This window comes from Diceros bicornis, chromosome 30 (genome assembly GCF_020826845.1).
Source record: "Diceros bicornis minor isolate mBicDic1 chromosome 30, mDicBic1.mat.cur, whole genome shotgun sequence".
NCBI lineage: Eukaryota > Metazoa > Chordata > Mammalia > Perissodactyla > Rhinocerotidae > Diceros > Diceros bicornis.
Window position 1 is genome coordinate 9,502,338 of NC_080769.1, and position 16,464 is coordinate 9,518,801.

Here is a 16,464-nt window from a genome sequence, read left to right on the forward strand (position 1 = left end):
TTTTGATCACTTGGTGTAAAGTGGTGCAAATGTCCGGTGTTTGCACTGTGCAGTTCCTGTTTTTCTTTTGTGATCAGTAACTTGTGGGGAGATCTGGATATATTTTGCATCAGCTTGTGAGGCTCCTCTAATAATAGTAGGTCTACTTTTTATTAGACATTTGCTGAAACTCCAAATAAATCATTTTAAGGGGAATGGTGTGTTTTCTAGATTGGACTTTCCAATCCACGAACAGAGTATTTTTTTCCCCACACATTTAAGTCTTCCTCAAAGGTGTTCAATATCTTACAATTTTCTCCAAAAAACTCTGCACATTTTGATTAGATTATTCTTAAGCATTTTATAATTTTCTTGTAAATGTTATACTTTTATATTTAATTGTTCTGATTGTCGATATATAAAATGCATTTGATCTTTGTATATTGAATTTTGTCTAGCAGCCTTGCTACACTTTCTTAAAAATACTAATTTTTGAAATATTCTTTTGAATTTTCTGCATAGGCCATCATATCTTCTGTAATTAATGGCGGATTTTTTTCCATTTCAATCTTTAGATCATTTACATATTTTTCTTGCTTTACCGACCCAACAAGACCTCCCATACAATAATGACTAGAATTAGTAAAAGTAGCATCCCTGGCTTCTTCCTAATGCGAATGGGCTATGCTTTCCATCATCACCATTGACTGTATTGATTGTTGTAGATTTTACAAGGTTAAGGCTTTATCCTACTTTTAATAGTTTGAGAGTTGGCTTTCTCATAAATGCCCTCTGAATTTATTAAATGTTTTCCCCTGATTCCTCTGAGATGATCCTATTTGTTCACGGATCTTATTCAAATACCTAGAACTGTATCTGCCTGTGATAGATACCTAATATTTGAGTGAATTAATAAATAAAAGAAATTTAAAAAATAAATGTGAGTTAATTGATATCGTATGTTATAGCAACCTTGTAATTCTAGAAAAAAATGAGCTTGGACAAAGTGAATTGTCTTTTTTATATGTGAATGTATTCTATGTACTGATACATTAGAGAAGTTTTAACAAGTATGTTTGAGTAACTTTGGCATTTCATTTCCTTTTCTTACTCTATTCTGTCCCGGTTTTTGTATAAAGATAGGAGTATCTCCTCCTTTTCTAAACTCTTAAACAATTTCTATATTAGGAGAATTGTTTCTGTTATGGAGGTCAAAATTCACTAGCAGAAGTATCTGAATCTGGATTATTTGTTGCCATTGTTACTAGCTTTTTTTTCATATTTTGCAGTAATTTCAAGCAAGGTTTGAGTTGTTTTTATGTTTGTAGGACTGCTAAGTTTTCCAGTTTCACCATCAGTCAGTTAAGCAAGTTACGTTTTACAGGAATTTTTCTATTTTCAAATTTATAGTTTCTTGTTTTTAGTATTTGTGACTTTTGTAATTATATATCTTTGGTATCCCCTTTTTCATTTCTACTTTCATTTGCTTGTGACTCTTCATTTTTCTTATATTAATCCTGCCGGAATTTATTCAGTTTTGTTAATTCATTTCAAAAAAAACTCATTTGATTAATCTACTGTATATCTGGTTTGTGTTCTATATTAGTAGGCTCAGAGGCCATAACAAAATACCATAGACTGAGTGGCTTAAACAATACAAATTCATTTTCTGGAGGCTGAATTCCAAGATCTGATGCCAGCAAGGTAGGTTCCCAGTGAGAGCTCTCTTCCTGGCTTGTAGATGACTGCCTTCTCTCTGTCCTCACACGGCAGAGAGAAAGCCAGCAAGCTCTCTGGTGTCCCTTCTTATCAGGGCACTAATACTATCATGGGGCTCCACCCTCACAACTGCATCTAAACCTAATTACCTCTCAAGGCCCCATCTCCAAAGACAATTACCTTGGGAATTCGGGCTTCAAGAGACGAATTTTGGGGGCCACACTTCAGTTCATTGAATGATTTATTTTCTTAAGTTCTTTTCTTACCTTATTTTTACTTTCATCCTAGTTTTGTTGTATTTACAGTCACACGCTGGAGAACAACATTTTGTCAACTACAAACAACACCTATATGACAGTAGTCCCATAAGATTAGTACAATATAACCTAGATGTGTAGTAGCTGATACCATCTGGGTTTTTGTAATATTCTATGATGTTCACACAATAATGAAATTGCCTAATAATGCATTTCTCAGAATGTATTTCCGTTGATAAGTGATGCATGACTGTACTTTGTTATTCCTTTTTCACTACTAAAATGAAATGCATAGCTCATTGCTTTTCCAGACTTTCTTCTTTCTTATTATGTAATCACTTCAGGTTTTGACTATCTTTATATTGCTATAACTGAATTTCCAACAAAGGTTGGTTGTTTTTTTTTTCTTACTTTCAATCATAAATAGCTAGTTTCTACTACAGTTTGTGGTTTGTCAGGTGGGTTGTTTCAAAATATGTTTCTAATTATAGCAGCATTATTTACAATAGCCAAGATGTGGAAGCAACCCAAGTGCCCATCAACAGATGAATGGATAAAAAGATGTGCTATATATATATACAATGGAATACTACTCAGTCAAAAAAAAACCCATGCCATTTGTTACAATATGGATGGAACTTGAGGGTATTATCCTAAGCAAAATAAGTCAGAGAAAGGCAAATACCATATGATTTCACTCACATGTAGAAGATAAATGAACACATAAATAAGGAGAACAGATTAGTGGTTACCAGAGTCGAAGGGGTGGAGGGAGGGCAAAAAGGGTAAAGGGGCACATATGTATGGTGGTGGATAAAAACTGGACTATCGCTGGTGAACACAAGGCAGTCTATACAGACACTGAAATATAATGTACAACTGAAATGTACCCAGTGTCATAAGCCAATATGACCTCTATAAAATAAAGAAAAATAGGTGTTTCCAAATTTCCAACATATAGTGTTTTTATGTTTTTGTTATTGACTGATAACTTAATTGCATTGTGTTTAGGGAATTATATTAACATGTGGAAATGTTTGAGATATACGTTCTTGGCCTCTTTGTGCTCAATTTTCATAAGTTCTCCATATAAACTTGGAAACAATGTGTATTTTATCCTTGCAGTCAGCTGTGCTTTATGTGTTTATGGGCCCAGCATGTTCATTGTTTTGCTGAAGTCTTTGATGCTATTGGATTTTTGTTCCTCTGTACTATCTGTTCCAGAGAGTGCTGTATTAAAATATTCCACTCCAATGGTGGCTTTTGTAATTCTCCTTTCATTTGATCTATTTTTGTTTGCTATATTTTGAAGGCTGTGTTATTAGGTGCATAGCATTTTAGAATTGCTGTAGATTTTTGGTGAATTGAACCTTTCAAAAATTATCTGTAACTTTTTTAAGTGTAGAAATGTACAATCCACTAAAATCTGTTTTGTCAGATTTTTATGTAGCAATATTATTGTTTTCCCTTTATTTCTCAATCTTACTGTATCATTAGTTTTTAGATGTCTCTTTAAAAACATCATAGAGGAGAAACCTTTAAAATCCGGATTTTTAATAAACTTTGCATGCTGAAATAAAATTAGGCATCCAGAGAGGTTGTAAAAATAGGACAATATATTCCTGTATATCCTTCACTGAGCTACCCTAGGGTTAACGTCTTAGGCAACCATAGTATTATTGAAACCAAGAAATTAACATTGATAAAATACTATTAACTAATCTACTGACCTCATTCAAATTTCACATTTTCTCACTCTTTTCCTTTATATGAGCTAGGATTCAATTCAGGTTCTTACATTGCATGAATCTTGATATTTCTAAAATCCACACTAAAAATCCTTATCCATCAGGGAAGCAGTTAGTCCATTTGTAACTGGTAATAAGTTTGGATTTCATTTAGTCATCTTATTTTATACTTTCTATTTGTGTCATTTCTTTTCTTTGTTTTAATTGAACTTATCAGCTGATTACAAAACTTACTGCAGATATACAGTAGTCAAAACAGTGTGTTACTGGCTTAAGGACAGACATATAGATTAATGGAATAGAATTGAGAGTCCAGAAATAAGCCCTCACATATATACTCAACTGATTTCTGAGAAGAGTGCCAGGAGAATTCAATGGGGAAAGAAAATAAGCTTTTCATCAAATGGTACTGAGACAACTGGATACCTACATACAAAAAAATATAGTTAATCTTTTACCTTACACCATATACAAAAATTAATTCAAAATGGATCAAAGACCTAAGTGTAGGACCAAAAATTATAAAATTGCTAAATAAAAAATAAGAGAACAGCTTCATGACACTGCATTTGGCAATTGCTTCTTAGATGTGATACCTAAAGCACTCTGCAACCAAAAATAAAAATAGATAAATTGGACTTTGTCAAAATTACAATCTTTTGTACTTCAACAGACACTCATCAATATTAAATCCTTTTGTCATCCAAAGGACACACTCTAGAGAGTGGAAGACAACCGTGGAATGGGAGAAAATATTTGCAATTCACATATGTGATAAGGAACTTAAATAGAGAAAATATATCGGGGCCGGCCCCGTGGCTTAGCGGTTAAGTGCGTGCGCTCCGCTGCTAGTGGCCCGGGTTCGGATCCCGGGCGCGCACCGACGCACTGCTTCTCCGGCCATGCTGAGGCCGCGTCCCACGTACAGCAACTAGAAGGATGTGCAACTATGACATACAACTATCTACTGGGGCTTTGGGGGGAAAATAAATAAATAAATCTTTAAAAAAAATAGAGAAAATATAAAGAACTCTCACAACTCAACAATAAAAAGACAACTAATCTAATTTTAAAATGAACAAAAGATTTGAACAGACATTTCTCCATAGAAAACAGAGAAATGGTCGACAAGCACATGGGAAAAGATGCTTAACATCAGAAATCAGTGGGGAAATGCAAATCATCTTCAGAATGAAACATCACATCACATCACTGGGCGGTTAACATGTGAAAGACAGACAGGAACAAGTGTTAGCAAGCATGTGGGGAAATTTTAACCCTCATACATTGATGGTGGGATTGTAGATGATGCAGCCACCTCCACCACATGATGATGGAAAACTGGTAGTTTTTCTAAATATTAAACAGATACTTGCTGTATGTCCCTGCCATTCTACTCCTAGTATATACCTGTGATAGTTAATATTGTGTCAACTTGACCGCAACACACAACGTCTAGATATCTGGGAATACATTACTTTGGGGTGCAACCGTGAGGGTGTTTTGGAAGGAGAGTAGCATTTGAATCAGTAGGCTGAGTAAAGCAGATTGCCCTCTCCAATGTGGGTGGGCATTATCTAATCTGATTTAGGGCCTGAATAGAACAAAAAGGTGGAGGCAAGATGAATTCTCTTTCTCCGCCTCACTATTGAGCTGGGATAATGTTCCCCTGCTTTTGGTGCTCCTGGTTCTCAGGCCTTTTGACATGGACTGGAATCTATGCCATTGGCTCTTTAGCTTTCAGGCCTTTGAAATGCACCACTGAGTTTCCAGCTTTTTTTTTTTTTTTTTTCCCACCTTTTGTGACTTATTATTGCATGCTTATCAGCAGAAAAAAATTTTTCTCAGGGGGCCGGCCCGGTGGCACAAGCGGTTAAGTGCACGCGCTCCACTGCAGCGGCCCGGGGTTCGCCAGTTCGGATCCAGGGCGCGCACCAACGCACCGCTTGTCAAGCCATGCTGTGATGGCGTCCCATATAAAGTGGAGGAAGATGGGCACGGATGTTAGCCCAGGGCCAGTTTTCCTCAGCAAAAAAGAGGAGGATTGGCATTGGATGTTAGCTCAGGGCTGGTCCTCCTCACAAAAAAAAAACCAAAAAAAATTTTACTCAGAAAATGTTTATATGAATTGATTTTATATTAGTTTTTCCACATGACTCTTTAGGGCATTCACATCAGCTGCACAGAGCTGGGACTCCTTCTTCTCTTGCTGTTTTGTTCTAATAAAGCTTCATGTGGTGGAGGTAATGCATGGTATGAATTCAGTAAATAAAGCTGACGTGATGAAGTTTGGTTGATTTCTCTAATCTGTGAAGCTTGCAGGATAGCAGGTAAAAACTTTGAGTATTGAGCTGTAGATGAGACAATCACTGGGGACGTTTTGTCTTACATTTTGTCTGCAACTGCAAACAGATTGTGGGACTTTTCAGTTTCCATGGTCACATGAGTCAGTTCCTTATAATAAGCTTCATTATATATATATTTATATAAATTTTATTATATATATTATTTATATAGGTATACATGATCTTTCTGATCTTACAGTACTGTCTGGGGCCATATGTTCTGTTTTTCTGGAGGACGCTAATACAGTACCCAAGGGAAATGAAAATGTGTCTGCAGAAAAGATACACATGAATTTTCATAGCAGCATTACTCATAGTATCCACAAAGTGGAAACAACACAAATGTCCATCAACTGATCAATAAATAATATCCATACAATGGAATATCATTCAGCAATAAAAAGGAATGATATATGCTAGAATACATATGAACTTTGAAAAAGACACTAAGTGAAAAGAAACTATTAAGAGAAGATTGTATGATTTCAGTTACATGAAATCTTTTGAAAACACAAATCTATATACAAAGTAAATTCACGGCAGCTTAAATGTTAAGGGAGTAGGAAAATGGGGATATGACAGTTGAAGGGTATTTTTGGTGAAATGAAAAGGTTATAAAATTTTCCTGGTCGCAGAACTCTTTGAAGATACTAAAAAACATTGAATGCTATAGTTTTAAATGGGGAAATTGTATGGCATTTGAATTATTTTTCAATACAGCTGTTGAAAAACACAAAAAAGAAATCATGAGAGTAGGTACATCATTAGGAGAAAAAAAATTTAATGTCTCTGAAGCACTTAGAGCAACAAGATGCAACAAACATTAGCTACCATTATATTTTTACCACGAAACCTTAAAAATTAATATAAAACTATTGTAACCAAAAGAATATGCTATGGGCATAAGTAAATATTACTGGCACAGAAGAGTCTAGAAACTGATACAGGTATATATAGGAATTTATGGTTTAATGAAGATGGAATTTCAAATCAATAGGTCAAGGATAGTTTGTCAGTAAATGATACTATAACAATTCACCATTACCCCACACAACAAGCCAAAATACACTCTCAGGATTAAAGATTAAAAAGTAATTAGAAATAAAAAAAAATTAGAAGAAAATTAGGAGATCTGACTGTAACCGACAGTTTGAAGAGAATTTTTAAGGCAAACCAGGAAACCCAGAAATTAGTTTTTAGAAGACTTTCTTGGCTACATAAAAATTAAATATTTTGTACAGCAACAGCTAAAACATTGACGTAGAGAAATAGCTATCAATTCAATTGATGAATGAAACACATTTAATAACGCACATGAGCAATTCTTGGTAAAACGTGCTAGTAAATCAAGATTTAAAAAGACTTTAACTCCACAAAGGCCACCCACGGAAACCCACAGCAAACTTGATTACTAGAGAATCTTTACAACCATTCCTGAGTTAAAAATGCCTGGTATCAGTGCTATTTCACAATTTAGTATGGGAAGCCCTGGACCGTACAACAAGATAGGAAAAATAAAAGACAGAATACATATTTGAAGAAGAAAAACATAAAAGTTACAGGAAAATGTTATTACAGTGAAAACGCAAAGGAATCAAGGATTAAAGTTTAGGATAGTGTCCAACGTAAAGCAAAGCAACTAACGTTAAATATGGGATTGATTGAATGGAGGAGATAGACCATCATGGATTGGCAGGCATATTATTACGGGAGAATCATTACAAACGCTCCAGGAAGACGAAGACAGGCCCCAGCCCGTAGCCCAGTCCACAGGCCTGCTTCCATCCTCAACCTGGCCGACAGGGCCGGTTTCCGCCCCCAGCCCCCGCGCGGAGCCGACTCCAGGCCACTCCGCACCCACGCGGGGAGAACCGCAATTTCTCTGTCTGAAATGGTCGGACGTGATTGGCAGCCCGAGCTCTGGAGCCCCGCCCCTTACCTCCGTAGGCAGGAAGCGGAAGTGGCGTCACTTGTACGCGCGATCTTTTTGTCCGTTGACCCTGCACCTCGTGAAGTGGTCAGGTAGGTTGTCTCGCGGTGATTCCGTCCCTGGTGAGGCCCGCTTGCAGGGAGCGCCCTGGGAGGCAGGAGGGCGGTAAAGGACAGGTGTGACCCCGAGGGGCCTCCTTAGAGAGGCCGGGCCCCTCCGCTCGCGTCCGCCCGGCCGCTGTCCCCGCGCGGAGCCGGGGCGGGAAGGGCGCGTGTGCGGGGGGTTTTCATCCCCTGGGCTCCCCTGTTCAGAAGCCTCCGAAGTAACCTCGGGACTTTTCCTGTGCGAACGAATGTGTCGCCTGAGAATCTGTCTTTAACTTTACTTGTTCTTTATTTTTGAACATTACCTAAAGGTGAAAGGGAAGATAGTTTGTCAGGTGTGAAATAAAACGGAGAAAAGTAAAGGGCCAGTGTGAGAGGCAGAGAGGCGTTTGTTTGGGGCTCGTGGAACTGCAATTCCTACTCTTGGCTAAACGTAGTTCATCGCTGAGGCAGCTGGTGGGAGGCAGAAGTCCGTCACTGGGAGGGGCTGCAGGTTTCTCCAGGGTCCTCAGTTCAGAGTTCCTGTTCTGCTCCACGAGGACTCGCGTGAGACCCGTTTCCTTAATGGCTCCCCAGCGCCATTTTAAAGCCCTTAGACGTAAGGGACTCCGTTGTTTCACGTTTCACAGCTGTCAAGGGTTTGCATATTTCTGTATATAAATATAAACGTATGTGGACCGAAAGTCTTTCTTCTAAAGAAAAACAAGAATACTCAGCTACTTGTCGTCTGAACTTCCTAGCCCCTATATCATCCTCACAGAACTTTAAAACAGGGGCCTTTGGGAGAAAAAGATGGGGGCTTTGTGACACTAGTTCTAGAATTGGTGTTTTCCATTGACAGGAATTTGCACTAGGTGTGTTTTTCTTTCATATTTTTCTTTCGTAAAACCTTAAACTTAACAGAAAATGTGAACATCCAGTGCAGTGAGTGTTTTTTATAGACAATTTACCATTTGTAGCATTTTGTGTGTTTAATCTCTCCATAGATAGATAAATACATTTTATGGTGAACTTATTTGAGAGTAAGTTAAAAATAAATTGCATTCATGGTACTTGACCTTTAAATACTTTAATGCATGTCCCAAACATAAGGACATTGTTCTCCTAAAACCACAGTACTATTCCACCCAAGAAAATTAAAAATAATGTCATCTCATAGCTACTCTGTGTAAAAACTCATCCTCCACTTAGTTCCAAAAGAATATTTTTGTATCTTGGACCCTATCAAGATTTATATATGGCAATTGTTTATTTCTTTTAGTCTTATAATAGATCAGTTGACATTGTTTGTCCCATTATGTTGACTTTTAGAAAAGGCACAAGTGTTCTTTTGGGAAGTCACGTAGTGTGATGTTTCTGATTTTATTTTCACAGTGTGTTTAAATATTTCCTCTATTTGTATTTCTTGACAACTGGTGATTGGGTCTGGAGCAGAGGTTGGCAAACATCTTGTCTGAAAGGTCCAGATAGTAAGTACTTGATGCTTTGCAGGCCATAAGGTGTCAGAATTACTCAGCTCTGCCTTTGTAGTGGGCAAGCAGACACAGACCTAAGTAACCAAAAGGGCATAGCTGTGTTGCGACAAAGCTTTATTTACACAAACAGGCCTGTGACCAAAGTGTTCCAACTCCTGGTGTAGAGGCTTCAAAAGATCATTTCAAAGGATGTTGTAGGTGATGTGTGCATCAAATTGCATTGCATCAGGAAGATGGAAATTTATGCCATCCCTCAGTTAGTGATGCCAACTTTGATTACTTGTTTCTGTAGTGATCAGCAGAGCACTCTGTTTTATTTTTATTTATTTTTTTTTTGAGGGAGATCAGCCCTGAGCTAACATCTGTGCTAATCCTCCTCTTTTTACTGAGGAAGACTGGCTCTGAGCTAACATCTATTGCCAATCCTCCTCCTTTTTTTTCCCCCAAAGCTCCAGTAGATAGTTGTCATAGTTGCACATCCTTCTAGTTGCCGTGTGTGAGATGCGGCCTCAGCATGGCCAGAGAAGCGATGCGTCAGTGCACGCACGGGATCTGAACCTGGGCCGCCAGTAGTGGAGCGCGCGCACTTAACTGCTAAGCCACCAGGCCAGCCCAGAGTACTCTGTTATAAAGGTAGACTTTTCCTTGTGAATAAAAAAGTTATGTGTGGTGTGATTTTTTTTAATTGATTTCATAATAGTTTATAACGTTGTGAAATTTTAGTTTTACATTATTATTTTTCAGTCACCATATAAATGCACCCCTTCACCTCTTGTGCCCACCCTCCAACCCCCTACCCCCTGGTCACCATCAAACTGTTCTCTCTGTCCATATGTTAGTTTATCTTCCTCATATGAATGAAATCATGTGGTGATTGTCTTTCTCTGTCTGGCTTATTTCATTTGACATAATACCCTCCAGGTCTATCCATGTTGTTGCAATTGGGACAATTTTTTCTTTTTTCATGGCCGGGTAGTATTCCATTGTATGTATGTATGTATGTATATGTGTGGGTATATATATATATTTCTCTCTCTCTCTCTCTCTCTCTCTCTCTCTCTCTCTCTCTCTATATATATATATATATACACACACACTCCGCATCATCTTTATGCAATCATCAGTCTAGGAACACTTGAGTTGCTTCCATGTCTTGGCTGTAGTGAATAATGCTGCAGTGAACATAGGGGTGCATAAGCCTCTTTGGGTTGTTGATTTCAGTTCTTTGGATAGATACCCAGTAGTGGAATAGCTGGATCATAAGATATGCCTATTTTTTGTTTTTTGAGGAATCTTCATACTGTTTTCCATAGAGGCTGCACCAGTTTGCATTCCCACCAGCAGTGAATGAGGGTTCCCTTTTCTCCACAACCTCTCCAACATTTGTTATTTTTTGTCTGTGATTATAACCATTCTAATGTGTATAAGGTGGTATCTTAGTGTTGTTTTGATTTGCATTTCCCTGATGACTAGTGATGTTGAGCATCTTTTCATGTGCCTATTGGCCATCTGTATATCTTCCTTCGAAAAATGTCTGTTTGCATCCTCTGCCCATTTTTTGATCAGGTTGTTTGTTTTTTTGTTGTTCAGTTGTGTGAGTTCTTTATATATTATTGAGATTAACCTCTGCTTGGATATATGATTTGCGAATACTCTCTCCCACCTGGTGGGTTGTCTTTTCATTTTGATCCTGGTTTCATTTGCCTTGCAGAAGCTCTTTAGTCTGATGAAGATTCACTGTTTATTTTTTCTTTTGTTTCCCTTGTCCGAGTAGACATGGAATTCAAAAAGATCTCTTTGTGACTGATGTCAAAGAGTGTACTACCTATATTTTCCTCCAGGAGTTTTATGGTTTCAGGTCTCACCTTCAGGTCTTTGATCCATTTTGAGTTAATTTTTGTGTATGGCGAAAGAAGATGGTCTGCTTTCGTTCTTTTGCCTGTGGCTTTCCAGTTTTCCCAGCACCATTTATGAAGAGATTTTTGTTTCTCCATTGTATGTTCTTCGCTCCTTTGTCAAAGATTAGCTGTCTGTAGATGTGTGCTTTTGTTTCTGGGCTTTCAATTCTGTTCCATTGATCTGTGTGTCTGTTTTTGTACCAGTACCATGCTGTTTTAATTATTGTAGCTTTGTAGTATATTTTGAAGTCAGGGATTGTGGTGCCTCCAGCTTTGTTCTTTTTTCTCAGGGTTGTTTTAGCTATTTGTGGTCTTTTGTTGCCCCGTAGGAATTTTAGTATTCTTTGTTCTATTTCCGTGAAGAATGTCATTGGGATTCTGATTGGGATTGTGTGGAATCTGTAGATTGCTTTAGGTGATATGGACATTTTAACTATGTTTATTCTTCCAATCCATGTGCATGGGATGTCTTTTCATTTCTTTGTGTCATCATTGATTTCTTACAATAATGTCTTATAGTTAGTCATTGTATAGGTCTTTCACCTCCTTGGTTAAATGTATTCCTAGATATTTTATTCTTTTAGTTGTGATTGTAAGTGGGACTGTTTTCTTGAGTTCTCTTTCTGTTAGTTCATTATTAGAATATAGAAATGCAACTGAATTTTTTTGTGTGTGTGAGGAAGATTAGCCCTGAGCTAACATCCGTTGCCAATCCTCCTCTTTTTGCTGAGGAAGATTGGCCCTGGGCTAACATCCATCCCCATCTTCCTCTGCTTTATATGGGACGCCGCCACAGTATGGCTTGACAACCAGTGCGTCGGTCCTTGCCTGGGATCTGAACCTGTGAACCCCAGGCTACCGAAGCAGTGCATGTGACCTTAACTGCTGTGCCACCAGGCCAGCCCCAATGTGCAGCTGATTTTTGTAAGTTGATTTTGTATCCTGCAACTTTGCTGTAGTTGTTGATTATTTCTAATAGTTTTCTGATAGATTCTTTAGGGCTTTCTACATATAAAATTGTGTTGTCTGCAAACAGTGAGTGTTTCACTTCTTTGTTGCCTATTTGGATTCCTTTTATTCTTTTTTCTTGCCTAATTGCTCTGGCCCAAACCTCCAGTACTGTGTTGAATAAGAGTGGTGAGAGTGGGCAGCCTTGTCTCGTTCCTGTTCTCAGAGGAATGGCTTTCAGTTTTTCCCCATTGATTGTGATGTTGGCTGTGGGTTTGTCATATATGGCCTTTATTATGTTGAGGTAATTTCCTTCTATTCTCATTTTATTGAGAGTTTTTATCGTAAATGGATGTTGTATCTTGTCAAATGCCTTCTCTGCGTCTATTGAGACGATCATGTGGTTTTTATTCCTTGTTTTGTTAATGTGTATCATATTGATTGATTTGTGGATGTTGAACCATACCTGCATCCATGGTATAAATCCCACTTGATCATGGTGTATGATCTTTTTATTTTTTTATTTATTATTTTTTTTGTGAGGAGATCAGCCCTGTGCTAATATCTGCCAATCCTCCTCTGTTTTTGCTGAGGAAGGCTGCCCATCTTCCTCCACTTTATATAGGACGCCGCCACAGCATGGCCTGCCAAGCAGTGCGTTGGTGCGAGCCCGGGATCCAAACCGGCGGGGCGTGCGCACTTAACCGCTTGCGCCACCGGGCCGGCCCCTATGATCTTTTTAATGTATTGCTGTATTCGGTTTACCAGTATTTTGTGGAGGATTTTTGCATTGATGTTCATCAGCGATATTGGCCTGTAATTTTCCTTTGTATTGTCCTTGACTGGCTTTAGTATCAGAGTGATGTCGGCCTCGTAGAATGTGTTAGAAAGCGTTCTGTTTTCCTTTTTTTGTTTTCTGGAATAGTTTGAGAAGAATAGGTATTAAATCTTCTTTGAATATTTGGTGAAATTCTTCAGAGGAGCCATCTGGTTCGGGACTTTTTATTTTTGGGGAGGTTTTTGATTACTGTTTCAATCTCTTGTGATTGGTCTATTCAGATTCTCTATTTCTTCTTGATTCAGTTTTGGGAGGTTGTATGAGTCAAAGAATTTATCCATTTCTTCTAGATTGTCCAATTTTTTGGCATATAGTTTGTCATAGTATTCTCATAATTCTTTGTTGTTCTGTGGTATCCATTGTAATTTCTCCTTTTTCATTTCTAAGTTTATTTATTTGAGCCTTCTCTTTTTCTTCGTGAGTCTGGCTAAGGGTTTGTCAATCTTGTTTATCTTCTCAAAGAACTTGCTCTTTGTTTCATTGATCCTTTCTGCTGTTTTTTAGTTTTAATTTCATTTATTTCTGCTCTAATGTTTATTATTTCCCTCCTTCTGCTGACTTTTGGCTTTGTTTTTCTTTTTCTAATTCTGAAAAAGGTGTGGTTTAATATTGCTTTTTGGGATTTTTCTTGTTAAGGTGGGCCTGTATTGCTGTGAGTTTCCCTCAGGACTGCTTTTGCTGCATCCCATATGAGTTGCTATGGTGTATTCTCATTTTCATTTGTCTCCAGATATTTTTTGATTTCTTTTTTAATTTCTTCAGTGATCCATTTGTTGTTCAGTAGCATATTGTTTAGTCTCCATATCTTTCTCACTTTCCCACTTTTTTTCTTGTACTTAATTTCTAGTTTCATAGCATTATGGTCGGAAATGATGCTTGTTATGATTTCAGTCTTCTTCTTCTTCTTCTTCTTCTTCTTTTTTTTTTTTTTTGTGAGGAAGATTGGCCCTGAGCTAACATCTGCTAATCCTTCTCTTTTTGCATGAGGACTGGCCCTGGGCTAACATCCATGCCCGTCCTCCTGCACTTTATATGGGATGCCGCCACAGCATGGCCTGACAAGTAGTGTGTCAGTGCGCGCCCAGGATCTGAACCGTCGAACCCCGGGCCACCACAGCGGAGCGCGTGCACTTAACTGCTTGTGCCACCAGGCCAGCCCCTGATTTCAATCTTCTTAAGTTTATAGAGGCTTGCCTTGTTTGCCAACATATGGTCTATCCTTGAGAATATTCCATGCACACTTGAGAAGAATGTGTAATCTGCTGTGTTTGGACGGAGTGCTCTATATATTTCTATTAAGTCCACCTTGTCTAGTTTTTCATTTAAGTCCAGTATTTCCTTATTGATGTTCTGTCTGGATGATCTATCCGTTGATGTAAGTCAGGTATTAAGATCCCCTACTATTATTGTGTTGTTGTTAATATCTACTTTTAGGTTTGTCACTAGTTGCTTTATGTACTTTGGTGCTCCTGTGTTGGATGCATATATATTTATAAGTGATATGTTTTCTTGGTGGAGTGTCCTGTTTATCATTATATATTGCCCCTTTTTGTCTTTCCTTACCTGTTTTATTTTGAAGTCTACTTGGTCGGATATAAGTATGGCAACACCTGCTTTCTTTTGTTTACCATTAGCTTGGAGTATCGTCTTCCATCCTTTCACTCTGAGCCTGTGTTTGTCTTTAGAGCTGAGATGTTTCTTGGAGACAGCATATTGTTGGATGTTGTTTTTCTAATCCATCCCTCCACTGTGTCCTTTGATTGGACAATAAAATCCATTTACGTTTAGAGTGATTATTCATATATGAGGGCTTAATCTTGCTATTTTATCGCTCATTTTCCAGTTCATTTGCATTTGCTTACCTTCTCTTCCTGTGTGTTTTGGACTACCAATTCAGTTTCATAGTTCTGTATGATGGTTTTCTTAGTTTTCTCTTTATTTATCATATGTGTCTCTGTTCTGATTGTTTTAGTGGTTACCATGAACTTTGTATAAAAAAAATCTTGTAGATAGTCCATTTTTTGATGGCCTCTTATTTCCTTAGACTAAGTCAATTCCATCCTTTTCCTCTTCCTCTTCTAAGTTATTATTGTCACAGCTTATTCTGTCTTGTGTTGTGAGTTTGTGTTTAAGGTGATGAGATTATATTTATTTTTGGTGTTTTCCTTCCCTTAATCTTTGATGTTATAATCATTTGCTAACCTATTCTGATAGAGCACTGCAGTTTTCCTGATGTTGTTTACCTGTTTTTCTCCTTGCTCAAAGGTTTCTATCCCCTTTCTCTTTTTTTTTTCAGGCATGAGGGCCTGCTTGAGTATTTCTTGTAGTGGGGGTCATGTGGCAATGAACTGCCTTAGCTTTTGTTCATCTGGGATAGCTATTATTTCTTCATTATATCTGAAGGATATTTTCACTTAATAGAGTTTTTTAACTAAAAGTTTTTGTTTCAGAATTTTGAATATATCATTCCACTCTCTCCTAGCCTGTAAAGTTTCTGCTGAGAAATTGGCTGCGAGTCTGATTGAAATTCTTTTTTTTTTTTGTCTTGCTGCCCTTAATATTTTTTCTGTGTCATTGGGTTTTGGGGGCTTTACTACGACATGCCTTGGGAGAGGGTCTTTTTATGTTGATATATTTAGGACATCTGTTGAGTTCAGTAACTTGTATTTCCATCTCCTTCCCCAGGTTTGGGAAGTTCTCAGCTATTATTTCTTTGAACAAGCTCTCTACTCCCTTCCTCTCTTTTCCCTCTGGAATACCCATAATCCTTATGTTGCATCTCCTAATTAGGGATATTTCTTGGAGAATGTTTTGATTTCTTTTTAGTCTTAGTTTTCTCTCCTCCTCCATCTGGAGTATTTCTGCATTCCTGTCCTGATAATGCTAGTTCTTTCCTCCATATTGTCAATTCTGTTCTTTAAAGTTGCTGGATTTTTGTTTATCTTCTCCATTGTGTTTTTCATCTCCAACATTTTTGATTTGTTTCTGTTTATAGTTTCAATCTCTTTTCTGCAGAAGTTCCTCATTTCGTTGAATTATCTGTATTTGTAATTTGTTGAGCTTTTTTATGATAGCTATTTTGAATTCTCTGTCATTTAGGTTATAAATTTCTGTGTCTTCAGGATTGATTTCTGGGTGCTTGTCATTTTCTTTCTGTCTTAGGTTGAATATATTTTTGCATACTGCTTGAGGGCATGGGTTTATTTTTCCTCATGGTGAAAAT

General features: G+C 37.7%; 1 protein-coding gene across 5 annotated transcripts in view; it reads left to right on the forward strand.

The window, feature by feature from the left end:
* Nucleotides 1–16,464, forward strand: part of LOC131394415 (zinc finger protein 26-like) — an 85,958-nt gene that overhangs the window by 53,638 nt on the left and 15,856 nt on the right. The window contains exon 1 of one of the 5 annotated variants that reach the window (XM_058525777.1): nt 10,100–10,190. The exons of the other annotated variants lie outside the window; for them this stretch is intronic. The gene's annotated coding sequence lies outside the window, so the exon portion shown is untranslated. Of the gene's footprint in view, nt 1–10,099; nt 10,191–16,464 lie in introns of those variants that run through there. 5 annotated transcript variants of the gene reach the window in all.